The 19,657-nt window shown below is 42.1% G+C and overlaps 1 pseudogene; it reads right to left on the reverse strand.

Annotated features, from left to right (window-relative positions):
* Positions 1–16,204: 16,204 nt before the first annotated feature.
* LOC117505978 overlaps positions 16,205–19,657 on the reverse strand; it is a 98,636-nt pseudogene continuing 95,183 nt past the window's right edge.

The raw sequence follows: 19,657 nt of genomic DNA on the forward strand, positions 1-19,657 counted from the left end.
CGGTGGTTTGAATCATATTTGTCTAATAGATTACAATTTGTTCATGTAAATGGGGAATCTTCTTCACAGACTAAAGTTAATTATGGAGTTCCACAAGGTTCTGTGCTAGGACCAATTTTATTCACTTTATACATGCTTCCCTTAGGCAGTATTATTAGACGGTATTGCTTAAATTTTCATTGTTACGCAGATGATACCCAGCTTATCTATCCATGAAGCCAGAGGACACACACCAATTAGCTAAACTGCAGGATTGTCTTACAGACATAAAGACATGGATGACCTCTAATTTCCTGCTTTTAAACTCAGATAAAACTGAAGTTATTGTACTTGGCCCCACAAATCTTAGAAACATGGTGTCTAACCAGATCCTTACTCTGGATGGCATTACCCTGACCTCTAGTAATACTGTGAGAAATCTTGGAGTCATTTTTGATCAGGATATGTCATTCAAAGTGCATATTAAACAAATATGTAGGACTGCTTTTTTGCATTTACGCAATATCTCTAAAATCAGAAAGGTCTTGTCTCAGAGTGATGCTGAAAAACTAATTCATGCATTTATTTCCTCTAGGCTGGACTATTGTAATTCATTATTATCAGGTTGTCCTAAAAGTTCCCTAAAAAGCCTTCAGTTAATTCAAAATGCTGCAGCTAGAGTACTGACGGGGACTAGAAGGAGAGAGCATATCTCACCCATATTGGCCTCTCTTCATTGGCTTCCTGTTAATTCTAGAATAGAATTTAAAATTCTTCTTCTTACTTATAAGGTTTTGAATAATCAGGTCCCATCTTATCTTAGGGACCTCGTAGTACCATATTACCCCAATAGAGCGCTTCGCTCTCAGACTGCAGGCTTACTTGTAGTTCCTAGGGTTTGTAAGAGTAGAATGGGAGGCAGAGCCTTCAGCTTTCAGGCTCCTCTCCTGTGGAACCAGCTCCCAATTCAGATCAGGGAGACAGACACCCTCTCTACTTTTAAGATTAGGCTTAAAACTTTCCTTTTGCTAAAGCTTATAGTTAGGGCTGGATCAGGTGACCCTGAACCATCCCTTAGTTATGCTGCTATAGACGTAGACTGCTGGGGGGTTCCCATGATGCACTGTTTCTTTTTCTTTTTGCTCTGTATGCACCACTCTGCATTTAATCATTAGTGATCGATCTCTGCTCCCCTCCACAGCATGTCTTTTTCCTGGTTCTCTCCCTCAGCCCCAACCAGTCCCAGCAGAAGACTGCCCCTCCCTGAGCCTGGTTCTGCTGGAGGTTTCTTCCTGTTAAAAGGGAGTTTTTCCTTCCCACTGTAGCCAAGTGCTTGCTCACAGGGGGTCGTTTTGACCGTTGGGGTTTTACATAATTATTGTATGGCCTTGCCTTACAATATAAAGCGCCTTGGGGCAACTGTTTGTTGTGATTTGGCGCTATATAAAAAAATTGATTGATTGATTGATTGCAGAAATTTCATCCCTGATTTTTCCTGCATGGAAGCCCCATTAAGATCAATGGTGAAGCTTTCTGCTCCTGACTTGGAATGGTCATCTGATGCAGAGGCAGCTTTCTCTGCATTGAAAAAGGCCTTACAGACTGCTCCCACTTTGGGCATCCCGGATCCTGCCAAACCATTTCACTTATATGTGGATGAACGTGCAGGATGTATGACCTCTGTTCTGACACAGCCTCATGGGGGTCGTAACCGCCTCTGTGGTTACTTCTCTTGGAAATTTGATCCTGTTGCGCAAGGATTTCCACCTTATTTGCGTGCTCTGGCTGCAACAGAACAAGCTATTCTGGCTGTTCATGAACTCACAGGCTGTGCTCCTTTGACCGTACACGTTCCTCACTGTGGGTCTTTAATCCTGCATGATCAGAAAGCATCACACATGTCTTCTTCCCGTTGGATGAAGTATCACACGACTGTGTTGGGTTTGCCTGATGTCACCATCAAGCGTTGTTCCACCTTGAACCCAGCGACCTTGTTGCCCCTACCTGAGGATGGACTACCTAATTCCTGCTTGGCAGATTTACAAGAGGTTTTGACTCCCAGACCTGATCTCTCTTCCATCCCCATTGCAAACAGTGACATGATCTTGTATGTTGATGGCTCTGCCTCTCGTGACCCTACTGGTGTTAATCGTGTGGGTTTTGCTGTTGTTTCTGATCATGAAGTTATGTATATGGGTTCCCTTCCATCCACCCTTTCTGCCCAAGCAGCAGAATTAGTGGCTTTAACTGAAGCATGCAAATTGGCTACAAATCGATCAGTTACTATTTACACAGATTCTGCATATGCGTTCAGCGTGGAGCATGATTTCGGCGCCCTCTGGCGTCACCGAGGGTTTCTGAAGTCTGATGGCTCTTCCATCCTTCATGGGCCTCTGGTGTCAACTCTTCTAGACACCATTTTACTCCCTTCTTCCATTGCTGTTTGCAGATGCTCGTCCCATACTTCCCAAACTGACCCAATTTCTTTGGGTAATAAGTTTGCTGACTGTGCTGCTAAACAGGCCGCTTTCTGTGCTGTGAAACATATCCTCTTATCTCTTTCTGCTCCTGTCACCCCTGTGGCAGACCTGGCCTCACTCCCATCTTTTGTGACTCCTACTGATGTCTCTCTGTGGCGTAAAGCTGGTGCTGAGAAGGTAGATGGGATTTGGTACGGTCTGCATCTCCCTTCTGAGCCCTCCAAACCATGTTTACCGCATGCCCTTTTCCGCACGTATGCTATTTTGTCACATGGTCAAGACCACGTGTCAAAACGGGGGATGTGTGCTGACATTCAAAACTTTTGGTTCACTAAAGGCTTTGTGGCCTATGCAAATGATTTTTGCAAAAGATGCTTGATTTGTGCACAAAATAACCCCAGTAAAACTACTCCATTGACCTCTGCAGGTGCATATCCTCCTCCTCAAGGCCCCTTTCAACATCTCATGATGGATTTTATTGAATTAACCACAGCAGAGGGGAAGAAATATTGTCTTGTGATTGTGGATATGTTTTCCAAATGGGTCGAAGCTTTTCCAACAAAATATGCTTCTGCAAAAGCTGTGGCAAAGGATTTACTGACAGACATTGTTCCCAGATGGGGGGTACCAGAAAAACTGTCTTCAGACAATGGTACACACTTTGTGAATGAGGTGATCAAAGAACCTGGTGCCATTTTGGACATAGAGCTAAGGTATCATTGTAGCTATCATCCTCAATCTGGAGTTGCAGGGGAAAGAGAAAATGGCACATTGAAAAATAAACTGACAAAATGCACAGCTGAAAATGGTCCTTCCATTATCAGCCGAAGACCAATCCACGATATCCGACCCGGTGACTTCATGATCGTGAAGAACCTGAGGAAGAAGCATTGGAACGATCGTCGCTGGATAGGCCCCTTCCAAGTACAACTGACGACGCACACTGCCATCAAGGTTGCAGAAAGGTCAATGTGGATCCACGCAACCCACTGCAAGAAAGTACTGAAAGAATTAGCCTCCGCTCCCGATCCCTCAACCGCCTAAAGAGACTTCTGACCAACATCATCTTATCCACCATGGCCCATGGGCATCAACATCCTCCCAGCACAAAGGTCGTATGTCTCCTCTCCAGTTTTCTGTTCTTTGGAATCATCCTAATGTTATGGTGGTACACTCCGATAACACCAACAATACAACTAAAGAATGCTCAACAATTAACAAAATTGAATGAATCAGAGCATCAGCAATTTTGTTGACAAAACCGAAATGTAGGTTTTGTTGTCCCACACAAACATTGCGATTGGCGTGGGTATCCATGGCAACCATTATGTCTCACCATCCCAGGCAATAATAAGGTGACTTTTCAGGTAGATATTTGTCAGTACTTTGACTGCCATGCAATTTGGAAACTGGGACTGTACTTTCTCCTATTCAGGATCTGATTGGATAGCAAACCCTTGCGCCCCCATAGGACAACATTTCCGTCCATTTGTCTCTGTGTCTAGAGGAGTTATACAGCCAAGAGGAAAGGGAGGCTCGTACGTTTTGGTCACAGTTGACTTAACCACGAGCAATATAACTGACATGCAATTACCACAAAACAATTTCGGGTCGTGCAAAAAAGACCTCCCAACGGCATTTTGTACTTGGAAATGTGGGCATATGTATCTGGATATGACCCAGTAATCGCAGTTGTGATAGAGCAAGTATTTGTGCCTGTAGCTAAGCCTACTGTGATGCAGCGCAGCCCTGAGGTGTTCAATACCCTTCCCCAAGGAAAAGGAGTGGTGGCATATGACGCTGACTCATTTGACTTGGAAGAAACTGTGGCAGCAGAAACAGGTTGCCATTCTTTTAATAGATGGTTATTGTTAGCCCACCAAATGACCTTACAATCCAACAAAAGTAACTGTATAGTTTGTGCAGGCCCACAACCTAATCTGAAAATTATCCCATCATCACTAGAATATACAGGACAAAGTGAGTCAGTCTCAAATACGCCCAACATTGCTTGCATGTTAGACTTAATGTCTGCAGAGAATCCAAGTGCTCCCTGTAAACAGTACGATACAGTTTATCCTCTAACCCTGAGAAATGCCACCCCACCTTATTTCTCTCCTCGAGTAGCAGGAAATTACACCTGCTTTACCCGGATGTCTAAAAGTAAGCCAAGTAAATTTGTGGGACTATTTCCACATGAACATTGTTCCCGCTATGTTAACTTGACAGGAAATACCATTGCAGGCAAACTAATTATTGCTAGAGCTGACATATGGTGGTATTGTGGTGGCAGAACTCTCAAAGGATGGTTAGTTCCCCACTGGTTTGGTATGTGTGCTTTGATTTCTTTAATAACCCCAGCAGTGATTATAGAAATATCAAACGAACCAACAGTGGATTTAGCGACTTCTGTCTCTCATTATTGTAGTAAACGCTCCATAGATCCGTTGGGGAATTCCCTGGTATACATTCACATAGGTGAACCTAAACCTCCTGCATACATGTTCTTGTCTTAAATCCACAAGTATAATCGGCCTCAGACATGTTTCTATTTCTGCATTATATGGATGATTCAGAGACAGAAACTGGGGAGAATGACATATAGATGTAAATATCATGTTTGCCTTGATGAAAATGTTTACGAAAACTGTTTTCTAAATGCCAATGTTCTAAGAAACAAAATGGAAAAAAAACAAACAAAAAAAACCAAAAAAAAAAACAAGAACAACAGCAAAACCTTCTGAAGAATGTAACTCTATGACGTGTTGTCTTAAACTTGCAAAGGTGTGACAAAGCAGATGCCATGTTATGTTCTAATTTGTATATAATACTTAATTTGCTATTTTATTACAACTTAATTGATCAAGGGTGATCAATTAATTTGCTATTTTATTATGACTTAATTGATCAAGGATGATCAAAAGGGGGGACTGTGGAAACTAAAATGATAAATATTGCTTTTCTATTAAAGTAAATGTTCCTTCTTCTACAACCCCTGGCAAAAATTATGGAATCACCGGCCTCAGAGGATGTTCATTCAGTTGTTTAATTTTGTAGAAAAAAAGCAGATCACAGACATGACACAAAACTAAAGTCATTTCAAATGGCAACTTTCTGGCTTTAAGAAACACTATAAGAAATCAGGAAAAATAATTGTGGCAGTCAGTAACGGTTACTTTTTTAGACCAAGCAGAGGGAAAAAAATATGGAATCACTCAATTCTGAGGAAAAATTAGGAAAAATACTGCTTTTTCACGTATGTGTTTTTAATGTTTGGAAATGGGGGAGATTTTAATAAACTAAGGTTGGAAATAAATATATATTTTTATAGTTAACCCTTTTTGTCTCTGCTCCACTTAATTAAAAAAGGTAAAAACGAACCTGTGTCTGCCTTGTGCAGGGTCCTAGGCCTATCCTAGGTGGCATTGTGCGGGGTCCTAGGCCTATCCTAGGTGGCGTTGTGCGGGGTCCTAGGCCTATCCTGGGTGGCGTTGTGCGGGGTCCTAGGCCTATCCTGGGTGGCGTTGTGTGGGGTACTAGGCCTATCCTGGGTGGCGTTGTCAGCACCTTTGTTAATGTGTTAATATGAGACCTCCGACCTGAGCACTATATTGCTCGCTCCTGTCACAGGAGGTTATAAGGATTTTGTTTTTCTCACTTGGTTATACAGGTGGACCCTCAAAGGGCTTGACATGTATGTTACCGTCAATGACGGACTGGTGGAGCGCCACCTGTCCTTCTGAGCTGAAGGAGTTGAATTTGCAGGTTATGTTCTGCAGCTCCTTGGTGTTGCATGTGGCATGCTGTAGTGTGACAGGGCCATTAGGAAGGTGCGACTCACAGCAGATGATGGCCCTGTGACCGGCACCGCGGCCGTGCACCAGGATCAGTTCAGCAGCTTTAAGTTAAAAAAAGTTAAATGTTTTTGAGTTTGCTTTGTGTTGGAACAAGCACAAGTGAAACTGTTAGCTCTTTAAACATGCACAACATATAAAATGAACAGCAGTCAACACCAAGGTTTCACACAGTCCAAATACAGCTTGTCTTTGACCCTGATGAATCGTGTTGCACGTGCAAGTCTCACCTGTTTGCACAGTCGAGTGGGCAAACCCCAAGTTGCATCATCATAATGGAAACTGTTCACTAGCATTAGTGCGCTGTTAGTAATCAGCATGTTTTGTTGTAGTTTTAGTGCTGTGTTCTTAAATCTTTAGTTAATCAGATCCTCAGCGTCTTGTCCAGAGACACAGACAGGCGCCATGAGCAGGACTCAAATCCAGGACTGCTCTGGACGTACGTAATGTCCATGTTGGATTTTTTTAATACAATAAATAAAATTAGCTTGTAAAAGCTGATTTGTTTACTCAGGTTGTAGTTTTATGTGTAGTAAACAGTGCTGCTTGGCGTTGCTGACACCCCTGAAATTAACATTTGTTCACACAAATCAGCCAATTTTGTACAGTCCAGTATTTTTTTATGTATATATAAAATGTCCAGTTACAAAAGAACAGCAGCACAAAGCCCTTCATACTGTGAACTAAAAATACATAAAATGTATGCAGTGGTGGGTACAGTTCTGCTAATTAGTAAAGCTAACTTTTTTGTTAGCAGATTAGCTTTTCAGCTAACTTTGAAAACCATCAGCACACCAATTAGCTTCTGCTAAATTTAGTTCCAGTAGCTTTTAGTTTGCTAACGTTTTCTGCGGGCATAATTAGTAAAGCCAAACAGTCAAAAACATTTGTAAACCCTGAAATCATACAGGTTAGTTCCTGTCTTACATATTTTGCAGCAGTCAGGCAGCTGTGAGGAGCTAAACTCAACCCTACCCCAACAAAAGGGACCTGGCTGCCAGGCTGTTTAAAAAAAAAAAGAGTCATTCACATTCAACAAACATTCCACAGACATGTGGCAGAAGACAGCAAAAGCAAAGCAGTTTTGACTCATGGTTTGATTTATAACCAAACTAATTCTGGGCAGTTTATCAAATTAATGTTAACTCTGTCGTTTTTGCAAAGTGAAAATATTGCACGTTTTAAAGTAATGTGCTAATTCTGAACGTTTGAGCACCGATGCCAAAAGGCATTGTGGGAAAATGAGCCTCCACTCATCACTGGTTGATTGGTTTATTTATTTGTAAATATGCAAATTTTTTCATTTCTAAAAAAAAAAAAAGCATTTGCAAAACAGAAAATTCTGTTTCAGTGTGATTCAGCGCAACAAACAGCAACCATGTGATAGCTGGACGCTATTCACACTCCCATCCAGTAGATGGCAGTGTTCTATGCATTTAGAGTCAAAATTCATTTGTCTGTGCTGTTCCATGTTGAAAGTAAATGACATTTCCTTACAACAGTGAGCAGGGCGCTCAAAGACAGAAGCTCTGACTCGTTTGTTTTGGGTTTGTGACCGCCTTTGATTTTACCCAGAATCGTTGGCTGTGCTTAAACTCAAAACTGGCTTGTCAGTTGCTGACAGTGTACCAGAGTCAAAGCTAAAAGTTAGCGGTTAGCTGTAGCTTCTGCTAAAGTTTTAGCCGTTTATTGGTTTTGCGTTATAAGTTAACTTTTCAGTTAGCATTTTAGCGGTTATCAAAGCTAACTTTTTGGTTAGCTGTGCCCACACCTGAATGTATGTGGCAGTTTTTGGCACACTGATAAATTTATCCTGCCCTTACCAAAAAATAATACTATAGTAGTAAAGTAAACTGGAAGTATACTTGAAACATACTTGCATGTACTACTTTTTGGTAAGGGTGAGCAGGACCGTATTGTGAATAACTGAAACAAACCATTTTAATATATGAACAAAAACAAGATATCAGCAGAGAAATACTTTTAATGGATTTGAGCTCAAAGCTTTGAAGTACAGTCAGCAACAGTTATTTACAAGACAATTATCTCACGCTACTGTGACTGAAGATGTTAGAGCAACAAGAGGTCAGGTGGTGGTTGGACACAGACTAACACGTAACCGCAGGGAGAGTCTCAGCCATCCAGACGCCATTTAAAAGGTGAGTCCAAAGCAACAAGGCGTCCTGTTTATTTGAACGAATCCCAGCAGCTTTGTAAAGTCAACGTCACACTGCTGAGAACTACACAAGGACTCTGGTGAAGCAAACTGCTGTCCTTTAGGCCTTGACAGTGCAGGAAGGGGATGTTAGGCGGACTCACCTGATAGGGGTGTGCACTTTGTTTCAGAGCTGGACTCGGCACAGGGCAACACCAGAAGAAGCCAGATTTGAACTGAATCTGTTGGGACACGTGGTTTGGACAGAATTTGCACAGTGAAGCCGCTTTCTGGTTTTACAAATGGTGCTGGAACAGATGGCTAACCAAAAGATGAAATCTGTCATAGATACCTGAAGGGGTCACAGCAGGAAAAGTGACTCGTGTTTGACTAATGAAACCACACTAAAACTGAGTCACGATGCAGCTTCAAGACAACAGGAAACACTTCAGTGACTTCAGGTAAACTCCACACCTGTTTACAAGTCACAGTTTGACAGCCGAGTCTGCTGCTTGGCTCCCTGACAGCAGAGTCCGCGAGTGACGACAAGGTTCAGATATCCGGCAGACGCACAAACATTAGTACTACATATACAGTTCAAGTCGTTCCCAGAATCCTGAATTCCCAAACCCACACCAACCCCCCCCCAGCCACCCAAAAAAACCCCCAAACATTCTGTCTGAGGGCAGAGTTTATTCAGCACATAGAAGCCAACAGACAATGTTCTCACCGACTGGACACTTTGATCATAGCTTCTAATTTAAATCACTTCACTGACTTTGAAAAATCTAAATATGATTCTCCAACAGAAATATTCATTACTTCAAAGGGAATTATAATTTCTTTTTTCAGTCGCTGTGGATCTCCAGTTGTAGATCTGAATACTTTAAAGGTGTAGTTCCCCTTTGACTTTTCACCATCAAAGTCATGAAAATGGTCAGTGGATATGGAGCTGTAGACCTGCAGGTTCTGTCTGTGTTTCTGGACAAGACAGTTATCTTCTATTGTCTCCGTCCACCGAGCTGTAACTGGAGTAGTAACCTGCTTCCAGGGGACTTATAGAGGCTCATCCGCTTGATGCTACGGACTCCAGAGATAAGCACCGGCAACAACGCGCCTCAGGACTTACTTCTGAGTGTTCTGAACAGGTCAAAATGTGTCACCATGTTGGCAGTGCTTACTCCACCTACATCCTAGTCAGCTGGTGGGGTGTGTGCAACCCCAAACATACCCCATCTCACATCTACCAAAGCTGTTTGGGTGTGAGCATTAAAACCAAGTCACAGTGGCACTGACATCATGAAGCTAAGGACACCTGCTAACAGTGCTAACATAAAAATAAAATAACAGAAAACTTCACTCAACAGAAATATTGGAGCACAGATGTATGGCCTGATACAGTCAGTCGACAGCAGCTTGCGTGCCTCTGGAGGTGGATCAGTGGCACACACAGTTTATTTATTTAACCAGGATAGTCCCTTTGAGATCGAGACCTCTTTTGCAAGGGAGACCTGGACAGTTATGAACTTTCCAATTCACCTAACCTGCATGTCTTTAAATGTGGGAGGAAACCGGAGCAAACACGGGGAGAACATGCAAACGCCACACAGAAAGGCCCAAGGTGGGAATTGAACCCATGACCTTCTTGCTGTGAGTCAACAGTGCGACCCGCTAAGCCAACGTGCTGTGACTCAAAGCAACCACACCCCAAATTATTCATATCTTTATGGCTCAATATATGCTAAAGTGATGTTATATATATATATATAAAAAAAAGACAGTTATCATGATGGGGAGGAGCTATACAGACTAAAACCATTGTTTTTGTTTTAAAACAATACCTGGCTGGGATAACGTTAACGCAGTAACGTTGCGTTAATTATTGAGGTCATTATCGCCGACAATTTTGTTCCTCCCCTTAACGCTGCAGGTTTTTTTTTTTTTTTAAAGCCTTTTATGACTGTTTTTGCCTTTTATTTTGAGCTGAAGGCTCTGCCTCCCATTCTACTCTTACAAACCCTAGGAACTACAAGTAAGCCTGCAGTCTGAGAGCGAAGCGCTCTATTGGGGTGATATAGTACTACGAGGTCCCTAAGATAAGATGGAACCTGATTATTCAAAACCTTATAAGTAAGAAGAAGAATTTTAAATTCTATTCTAGAATTAACAGGAAGCCAATGAAGAGAGGCCAATATGGGTGAGATATGCTCTCTCCTTCTAGTCCCCGTCAGTACTCTAGCTGCAGCATTTTGAATTAACTGAAGGCTTTTTAGGGAACTTTTAGGACAACCTGATAATAATGAATTACAATAGTCCAGCCTAGAGGAAATAAATGCATGAATTAGTTTTTCAGCATCACTCTGAGACAAGACCTTTCTGATTTTAGAGATATTGCGTAAATGCAAAAAAGCAGTCTTACATATTTGTTTAATATGCGCTTTGAATGACATATCCTGATCAAAAATGACTCCAAGATTTCTCACAGTATTACTAGAGGTCAGGGTAATGCCATCCACAGTAAGGATCTGGTTAGACACCATGTTTCTAAGATTTGTGGGGCCAAGTACAATAACTTCAGTTTTATCTGAGTTTAAAAGCAGGAAATTAGAGGTCATCCATGTCTTTATGTCTGTAAGACAATCCTGCAGTTTAGCTAATTGGTGTGTGTCCTCTGGCTTCATGGATAGATAAAGCTGGGTATCATCTGCGTAACAATGAAAATTTAAGCAATACCGTCTAATAATACTGCCTAAGGGAAAGCATGTATAAAGTGAATAAAATTGGTCCTAGCACAGAACCTTGTGGAACTCCATAATTAACTTTAGTCTGTGAAGAAGATTCCCCATTGACATGAACAAATTGTAATCTATTAGACAAATATGATTCAAACCACCGCAGCGCAGTGCCTTTAATACCTATGGCATGCTCTAATCTCTGTAATAAAATTTTATGGTCAACAGTATCAAAAGCAGCACTGAGGTCTAACAGAACAAGCACAGAGATGAGTCCACTGTCCGAGGCCATAAGAAGATCATTTGTAACCTTCACTAATGCTGTTTCTGTACTATGATGAATTCTAAAACCTGACTGAAACTCTTCAAATAGACCATTCCTCTGCAGATGATCAGTTAGCTGTTTTACAACTACCCTTTCAAGAATTTTTGAGAGAAAAGGAAGGTTGGAGATTGGCCTATAATTAGCTAAGATAGCTGGGTCAAGTGATGGCTTTTTAAGTAATGGTTTAATTACTGCCACCTTAAAAGCCTGTGGTACATAGCCAACTAACAAAGATAGATTGATCATATTTAAGATCGAAGCATTAAATAATGGTAGGAATGGGGTCTAATAAACATGTTGATAGTTTGGATGAAGTAACTAATGAAAATAACTCAGACAGAACAATCGGAGAGAAAGAGTCTAACCAAATACAGGCATCACTGAAAGCAGCCAAAGATAACGATACGTCTTTGGGATGGTTATGAGTAATTTTTTCTCTAATAGTTAAAATTTTGTTAGCAAAGAAAGTCATGAAGTCATTACTAGTTAAAGTTAATGGAATACTCAGCTCAATAGAGCTCTGACTCTTTGTCAGCCTGGCTACAGTGCTGAAAAGAAACCTGGGGTTGTTCTTATTTTCTTCAATTAGTGATGAGTAGAAAGATGTCCTAGCTTTACGGAGGGCTTTTTTATAGAGCAACAGACTCTTTTTCCAGGCTAAGTGAAGATCTTCTAAATTAGTGAGACGCCATTTCCTCTCCAACTTACGGGTTATCTGCTTTAAGCTACGAGTTTGTGAGTTATACCACGGAGTCAGGCACTTCTGATTTAAAGCTCTTTTTTAGAGGAGCTACAGCATCTAAAGTTGTCTTCAATTAGGATGTAAAACTATTGACGAGATACTGTATCTCACTTACAGAGTTTAGGTAGCTACTCTGCACTGTGTTGGTATATGGCATTAGAGAACATAAAGAAGGAATCATATCCTTAAACCTAGTTACAGCGCTTTCTGAAAGACTTCTAGTGTAATGAAACTTATTCCCCACTGCTGGGTTGTCCATCAGAGTAAATGTAAATGTTATTAAGAAATGATCAGACAGAAGGGAGTTTTCAGGGAATACTGTTAAGTCTTCTATTTCCATACCATAAGTCAGAACAAGATCTAAGATATAATTAAAGTGGTGGGTGGACTCATTTACTTTTTGAGCAAAGCCAATAGAATCTAATAATAGATTAAATGCAGTGTTGAGGCTGTCATTCTCAGCATCTGTGTGGATGTTAAAATCGCCCACTATAATTATCTTATCTGAGCTAAGCACTAAGTCAGACAAAAGGTCTGAAAATTCACAGAGAAACTCACAGTAACGACCAGGTGGACGATAGATAATAACAAATAAAACTGGTTTTTGGGACTTCCAATTTGGATGGACAAGACTAAGAGTCAAGCTTTCAAATGAATTAAAGCTCTGTCTGGGTTTTTGATTAATTAATAAGGTGGAATGGAAGATTGCTGCTAATCCTCCGCCCCGGCCCGTGCTACGAGCATTCTGACAGTTAGTGTGACTCGGGGGTGTTGACTCATTTAAACTAACATATTCATCCTGCTGTAACCAGGTTTCTGTAAGGCAGAATAAATCAATATGTTGATCAATTATTATATCATTTACCAACAGGGACTTAGAAGAGAGAGACCTAATGTTTAATAGACCACATTTAACTGTTTTAGTCTGTGGTGCAGTTGAAGGTGCTATATTATTTTTTCTTTTTGAATTTTTATGCTTAAATAGATTTTTGCTGGTTATTGGTAGTCTGGGAGCAGGCACCGTCTCTACGGGGATGGGGTAATGAGGGGATGGCAGGGGGAGAGAAGCTGCAGAGAGGTGTGTAAGACTACAACTCTGCTTCCTGGTCCCAACCCTGGATAGTCACGGTTTGGAGGATTTAAGAAAATTGGCCAGATTTCTAGAAATGAGAGCTGCTCCATCCAAAGTGGGATGGATGCCGTCTCTCCTAACAAGACCAGGTTTTCCCCAGAAGCTTTGCCAATTATCTATGAAGCCCACCTCATTTTTTGGACACCACTCAGACAGCCAGCAATTCAAGGAGAACATGCGGCTAAACATGTCACTCCCGGTCTGATTGGGGAGGGGCCCAGAGAAAACTACAGACTCCGACATTGTTTTTGCAAAGTTACACACCGATTTAATGTTAATTTTAGTGACCTCCGATTGGCGTAACCGGGTGTCATTACTGCCGACGTGAATTACAATCTTACCAAATTTACGCTTAGCCTTAGCCAGCAGTTTCAAATTTCCTTCAATGTCGCCTGCTCTGGCCCCCGGAAGACAATTGACTATGGTTGCTGGTGTCGCTAACTTCACATTTCGCAAAACAGAGTTGCCAATAACCAGAGTTTGATCCTCGGCGGGTGTGTCGTCGAGTGGGGAAAAACGGTTAGAGATGTGAACGGGTTGGCGGTGTACACGGGGCTTCTGTTTAGGGCTACGCTTCCTCCTCAATCAATCAATCAATCAACTTTTTTCTTATATAGCGCCAAATCACAACAAACAGTTGCCCCAAGGCGCTCCACATTGCAAGGCAAGGCCATACAATAATTATGAAAAACCCCAACGGTCAAAACGACCCCCTATGAGCAAGCACTTGGCCACAGTGGGAGGGAAAAACTCCCTTTTAACAGGAAGAAACCTCCAGCAGAACCAGGCTCAGGGAGGGGCAGTCTTCTGCTGAGACTGGTTGGGGCTGAGGGAAAGAACCAGGAAAAAGAGATCGATCACTAATGATTAAATGCAGAGTGATGCATACGGAGCAAAAAGAGAAAGAAACAGTGCATCATGGGAACCCCCCCACAGTCTACGTCTAAAGCAACATAACCAAGGGATGGTCCAGGGTCACCCGATCCAGCCCTAACTATAAGCCTTAGCGAAAAGGAAAGTTTTAAGCCTAATCTTAAAAGTAGAGAGGGTATCTGTCTCCCTGATCTGAATTGGGAGCTGGTTCCACAGGAGAGGAGCCTGAAAGCTGAAGGCTCTGCCTCCCATTCTACTCTTACAAACCCTAGGAACTACAAGTAAGCCCGCAGTCTGAGAGCGAAGCGCTCTAATGGGGTAATATGGTACTACGAGGTCCCTAAGATAAGATGGGACCTGATTATTCAAAACCTTGTAAGTAAGAAGAAGAATTTTAAATTCTATTCTAGCATTAACAGGAAGCCAATGAAGGGAGGCCAACACGGGTGAGATATGCTCTCTCCTGCTAGTCCCCGTCAGTACTCTAGCTGCAGCATTCTGAACCAACTGAAGGCTTTTTAGGGAACTTTTAGGACAACCTGATAATAATGAATTACAATAGTCCAGCCTAGAGGAAATAAATGCATGAATTAGTTTTTCAGCATCACTCTGACAAGACCTTTCTGATTTTAGAGATATTGCGTAAATGCAAAAAGGCAGTCCTACATATTTGTTTAATATGCGCTCCTCAGTCACCCAGTCAGCCTTAATCATGATTAATCACAGAAAGTCATTGAGTTAATGTGATTAAGATTTTTTATGTTTGCCCACCCCTAGTTTTATAATATTTGAACAGAAAGAAAATGTTGTGTGAAAAATCAAAGCAGACTACACCTTTAATACCGTTTTAAAATGTGGATGAATCAGAACACCACAAACCACAGAATCTGTGTAGAGAACTGGAGCAACCCAAAGATCTTATCACCTGCTGCTCGGGCTGGGCGGTATGACTTACAAATTCATATCACAATACAAACTGAATCCCTTCACAGTAACGGTACATATCGCGATATAAACTTAAGTGTAAAAGTTATAATGGAAGCGTTTCTGAGCAGCCCAGTCTCATGGGGTTTTTTTTCGTGCTCCCGTGACAAAATGAGTCAAATTTTTGTGATTTTTTTTTTAACTCACTATAACTAACCCTACTCCAACCCCGACCCTAACCTTAACCATAACCTAATCTTACGCCTTCCCCCCACCCTAACCATCACCACACCGACCCCCCCACTGCACTTTTAATTTTGTGCAGCCGTCACAGAATAAATGAGAATGAATTTGTGCTGCCATAATGAAAATGAGGCGCTTTTCATCACAATATCACGAACCAATAGATGAATGTATATCTGGTGCTGCTGAAGCACGACTGGCGGTGAGACCAGGTTGTTCTGAGTGGGTCAGATGGTTCCTCTGCAAAGCTAAAGTGATTAAAATAAACATAGATAAAAAAAACAAAAACAGATAGCTTTCATTCTGAGCGTCTGATTCTCTGATATGTTTGACTGGAATAATTTCACCATTCCTGCTTTTGTCCAGGAGGAGGCAATGTTAGTTTATCTGCTTTTGGTGGTGTTTTGTTCAGAAAGTCCTCAGAGACGTCACCACGTGGGTTGATGATCCTGATTGGCTCATGTTGTGGGGAGCTCTCAGCGCAGTTGAATGAGGAAACTGTTTACTGCAACTTTCTGCAAATACGCGCACCAAATATGACCATAAAATTCACAAAAAAACATTGTTGAAATTATTAATCATAATTCAGGTTATAGTAGGCCTATTAGCATAATTTAAAAACTTGTATAAAGCATGAAGTGTGCACTTTTAATATACACTGAAACAGAGACGGAGTCTCCCCAAAGAGTCCAAACCAGCGGTCCCAAACTGGTTCTGGAACCAGGTTAAGTCCACTGGTCCCCCTTTGAGTGCTCAGTCCCCAACATCACCTCTTTCTTCCACTGTCTTGAGTAACACGTTCCATTACTTGGTCGACTAGCAGGCTGGTTTTGGGGTCAGAGCTGGGCTGGGACTAGATCAGCTGCATATTCAGTCTCGATCATTTCCACTAAGACTACATTATGTCCAGGTTACATAGATAGAGTGTGAGACGGCGTGTAAGCTATCAGGGCGTGTGTCTGACTGTTTAGTCTGTAAGTGAAGGCACAGGGAGTCAGGACGGGCTTTGAACCCCTGCCGTGTGACACTGGTGATTTGGAAGCAGGAATGGAAGGGTAGCAGGCAGCACTAAATCATTGCTGAAGCAGCCGTGAGAAGCACTAAAAAAGATGTGCAGAGAAAAACTAGAAGAGCTACACTGAACGTGCTGCAGACTTCACAAGAAGACAGCTTGGATGACTCACTCCCAAAACCAGTTTCTGCTGCAATGCAACACAGAAACTGCATTTGGACAAACTAAATCACCACATTCCAGTGAGGTAATGCTTCCATGTTCCATGTTAGGGCTTTGCCTGCAGCAACTCAGCAATGACGATGCTTCAGTAGAACTCGGTGTCTGACCCGGTCCGGGTCTAGGTGAGGCTGGCGTTTGAACTGCTGGTACCGCTGTTCTTCCTCTGCCCACTTTGCACCACACTGGGAACCTGAAGGCCCGTCAGCACAGAGAAACTACCATTCCACACCTACAGGGAGCAGCAGATTCACGAGTGACATGTTTAAGATAACATGGGAATTTCTGTAGAAGTCAGGCTTAATAAACGGTTCTGCAGAAACTTTTCTTACCATGAAAGCTGGTATAACTGGCTGCTGGAACTTAGTTTTGAAGGTGTGCATCAGCTGCTTTGTTTTAGCATCATAGAAAGACAGCACACCTGTGAAAACAGGTACACTGCATGTTACTGGATCGCTCAGTAGTCAGTAAAAACAATTTGGTTGGTGTTCTTCTCCCTTAGACTCCTTGGTCTCTGGTTGTGGACCAGAGCTTGAGTGCCCACACAGTGTCCTGGTTGTTCTTAGAACTGAAACCTCGGGTATTGCACCGGGGTCTGCAGGAGCCACTTTGGCATTGACCTTCCACACCCTCCTGAAGGTACGCTCACGTGGAATTGCCACATCTACCACAAATACCCATTTCTGCTGCTTGTCAAACACCATGTCTGTTTGGTTGGCCAGCACCTGTCTGTCTGTCTGTCTGTGTGGAAATTCAAGTCCTACACGACCTTAGCTTTGCTTTTCTCAACCAACTTTGCTGGTGTTCAACACTTGGACACGAGCACAATCCCAAATCAGGGGAAAAAAAACCTGGGATGTATGGAAAATGCAAAAAAACAAAACAAAAAAAAAACAAATGAGTGATTCTTAACTGATATTATCCATTCTTTAATTAGGCATTTTTATGCAATGTTGTTGTGTACTTTTTATTATTACATTTATGACTGTAATCATGATTTGGTATAAATGCAGCATCCACAAAAGGTCTTCTCATCCAATAGTTTGAGTCTGTTTTTCCTGGATTCAGAAGTTATCCTTCAATTAACAAACTTGTGTTGTAATCCAGTAGATTCTGATCACTAGATCTGGTGGTGTTTGTTTGCTTCTCCATGAAACTTCGAGCAGGCAGCAGATCCTTGTTCCTGCTGCCCAGCTTAAAGAAAAATCTTTAAAAAGTATCTTTAATGACTGTCCATCTTCTAAAATCATCCAAAATAATTTGTGCCCCCTCATGCCACGGTTACACCAGGAAACACAAATGTTGTCTTTCATCTATCTATAAAACAAGAAGCGTCTGTGTGCATGTGGCTCACATATCTCTCTGCGTGTCAGACCTTTCATATGTGGTTTGCACATGCCGTGATGATGTGCATCCTTTATTATGAAAATTTTGGGGATTAATTCTCAAAACTGTTATTTTTAAACCTTTATTTTGATTGACACTGTAACATTAGTACTTCCAAGATGGCGCACACCGCACCACCTCCGCCCCCTACATGACTGTAAGCTACGGTAAACACTTCTGAACCTTGGCAAAGTTCATCACAAAGTTTCATTTAGCCTCTTGAATCTTCAATCTTAAGGCCAGAAACCTTCTTCTGCTCTGCAGCCACTAACCCAACAAACAAACAACAACAAACCTGATACGTAATCGCATTACAAGAAAAATAAGCTTGACAAAAGCAAAGCGATTTGCCAGGTAGGCCAAATGGAAGTGAAGTATTTCAGAAATACGACTGCATACGGATGTGAGAGGTCAGCACAGAGGATGGACATTACCAGTGACACCACTCTTATAGGCCCCTTCACACGTAGTGCGAATATGTACAACTCCAGGGCGACTCACGGCGGTAGAGCTCATATGAGCGCACCATGAAAACATTGTGCCGACGGGCAGGTGTGCACGATGCCGGAGGGATGCTTCGTGCACGCGGGAGCACAGCAGCTTTTCACAGCAGCTGCGCAATGTGGGTGAAAACAAAAAAAAATTTAAATTACATGCCACCCATGGGAATCAAACCTGCGCCTTCCAAAAGCTCTAATTTCCACTCAGAAACTTTACCACTGAGCTACCGTCACTGTCCTCTGAAAGCTGTGGGAAACTCCCTGATAACAGAAAGGACAAAATTTAAACAAATAAATAAAACAACACATCATATAAAGACACAGCATTTATCAAGCGGAGAATACAAATATGATGCGTCTGTTCCTCTGTAAATGGCCCATGGTCACTGACGTACGTAGAAGGAGAGAGCATATCTCACCCATATTGGCCTCTCTTCATTGGCTTCCTGTTAATTCTAGAATAGAATTTAAAATTCTTCTTCTTACTTATAAGGTTTTGAATAATCAGGTCCCATCTTATCTTAGGGACCTCGTAGTACCATATCACCCCAACAGAGCGCTTCGCTCTCAGACTGCAGGCTTACTTGTAGTTCCTAGGGTTTGTAAGAGTAGAATGGGAGGCAGAGCCTTCAGCTTTCAGGCTCCTCTCCTGTGGAACCAGCTCCCAATTCAGATCAGGGAGACAGACACCCTCTCTACTTTTAAGATTAGGCTTAAAACTTTCCTTTTTGTTAAAGCTTATAGTTAGGGCTGGATCAGGTGACCCTGAACCATCCCTTAGTTATGCTGCTATAGACGTAGACTGCTGGTTCCCATGATGCACTGTTTCTTTCTCTTTTTGCTCTGTATGCACCACTCTGCATTTAATCATTAGTGATCGATCTCTGCTCCCCTCCACAGCATGTCTTTTTCCTGGTTCTCTCCCTCAGCCCCAACCAGTCCCAGCAGAAGACTGCCCTTCCCTGAGCCTGGTTCTGCTGGAGGTTTCTTCCTGTTAAAAGGGAGTTTTTCCTTCCCACTGTAGCCAAGTGCTTGCTCACAGGGGGTCGTTTTGACCGTTGGGGTTTTACATAATTATTGTATGGCCTTGCCTTACAATAT

The sequence above is a fragment of the Thalassophryne amazonica genome, unplaced genomic scaffold, assembly GCF_902500255.1.
Source record: "Thalassophryne amazonica unplaced genomic scaffold, fThaAma1.1, whole genome shotgun sequence".
Lineage (NCBI taxonomy): Eukaryota > Metazoa > Chordata > Actinopteri > Batrachoidiformes > Batrachoididae > Thalassophryne > Thalassophryne amazonica.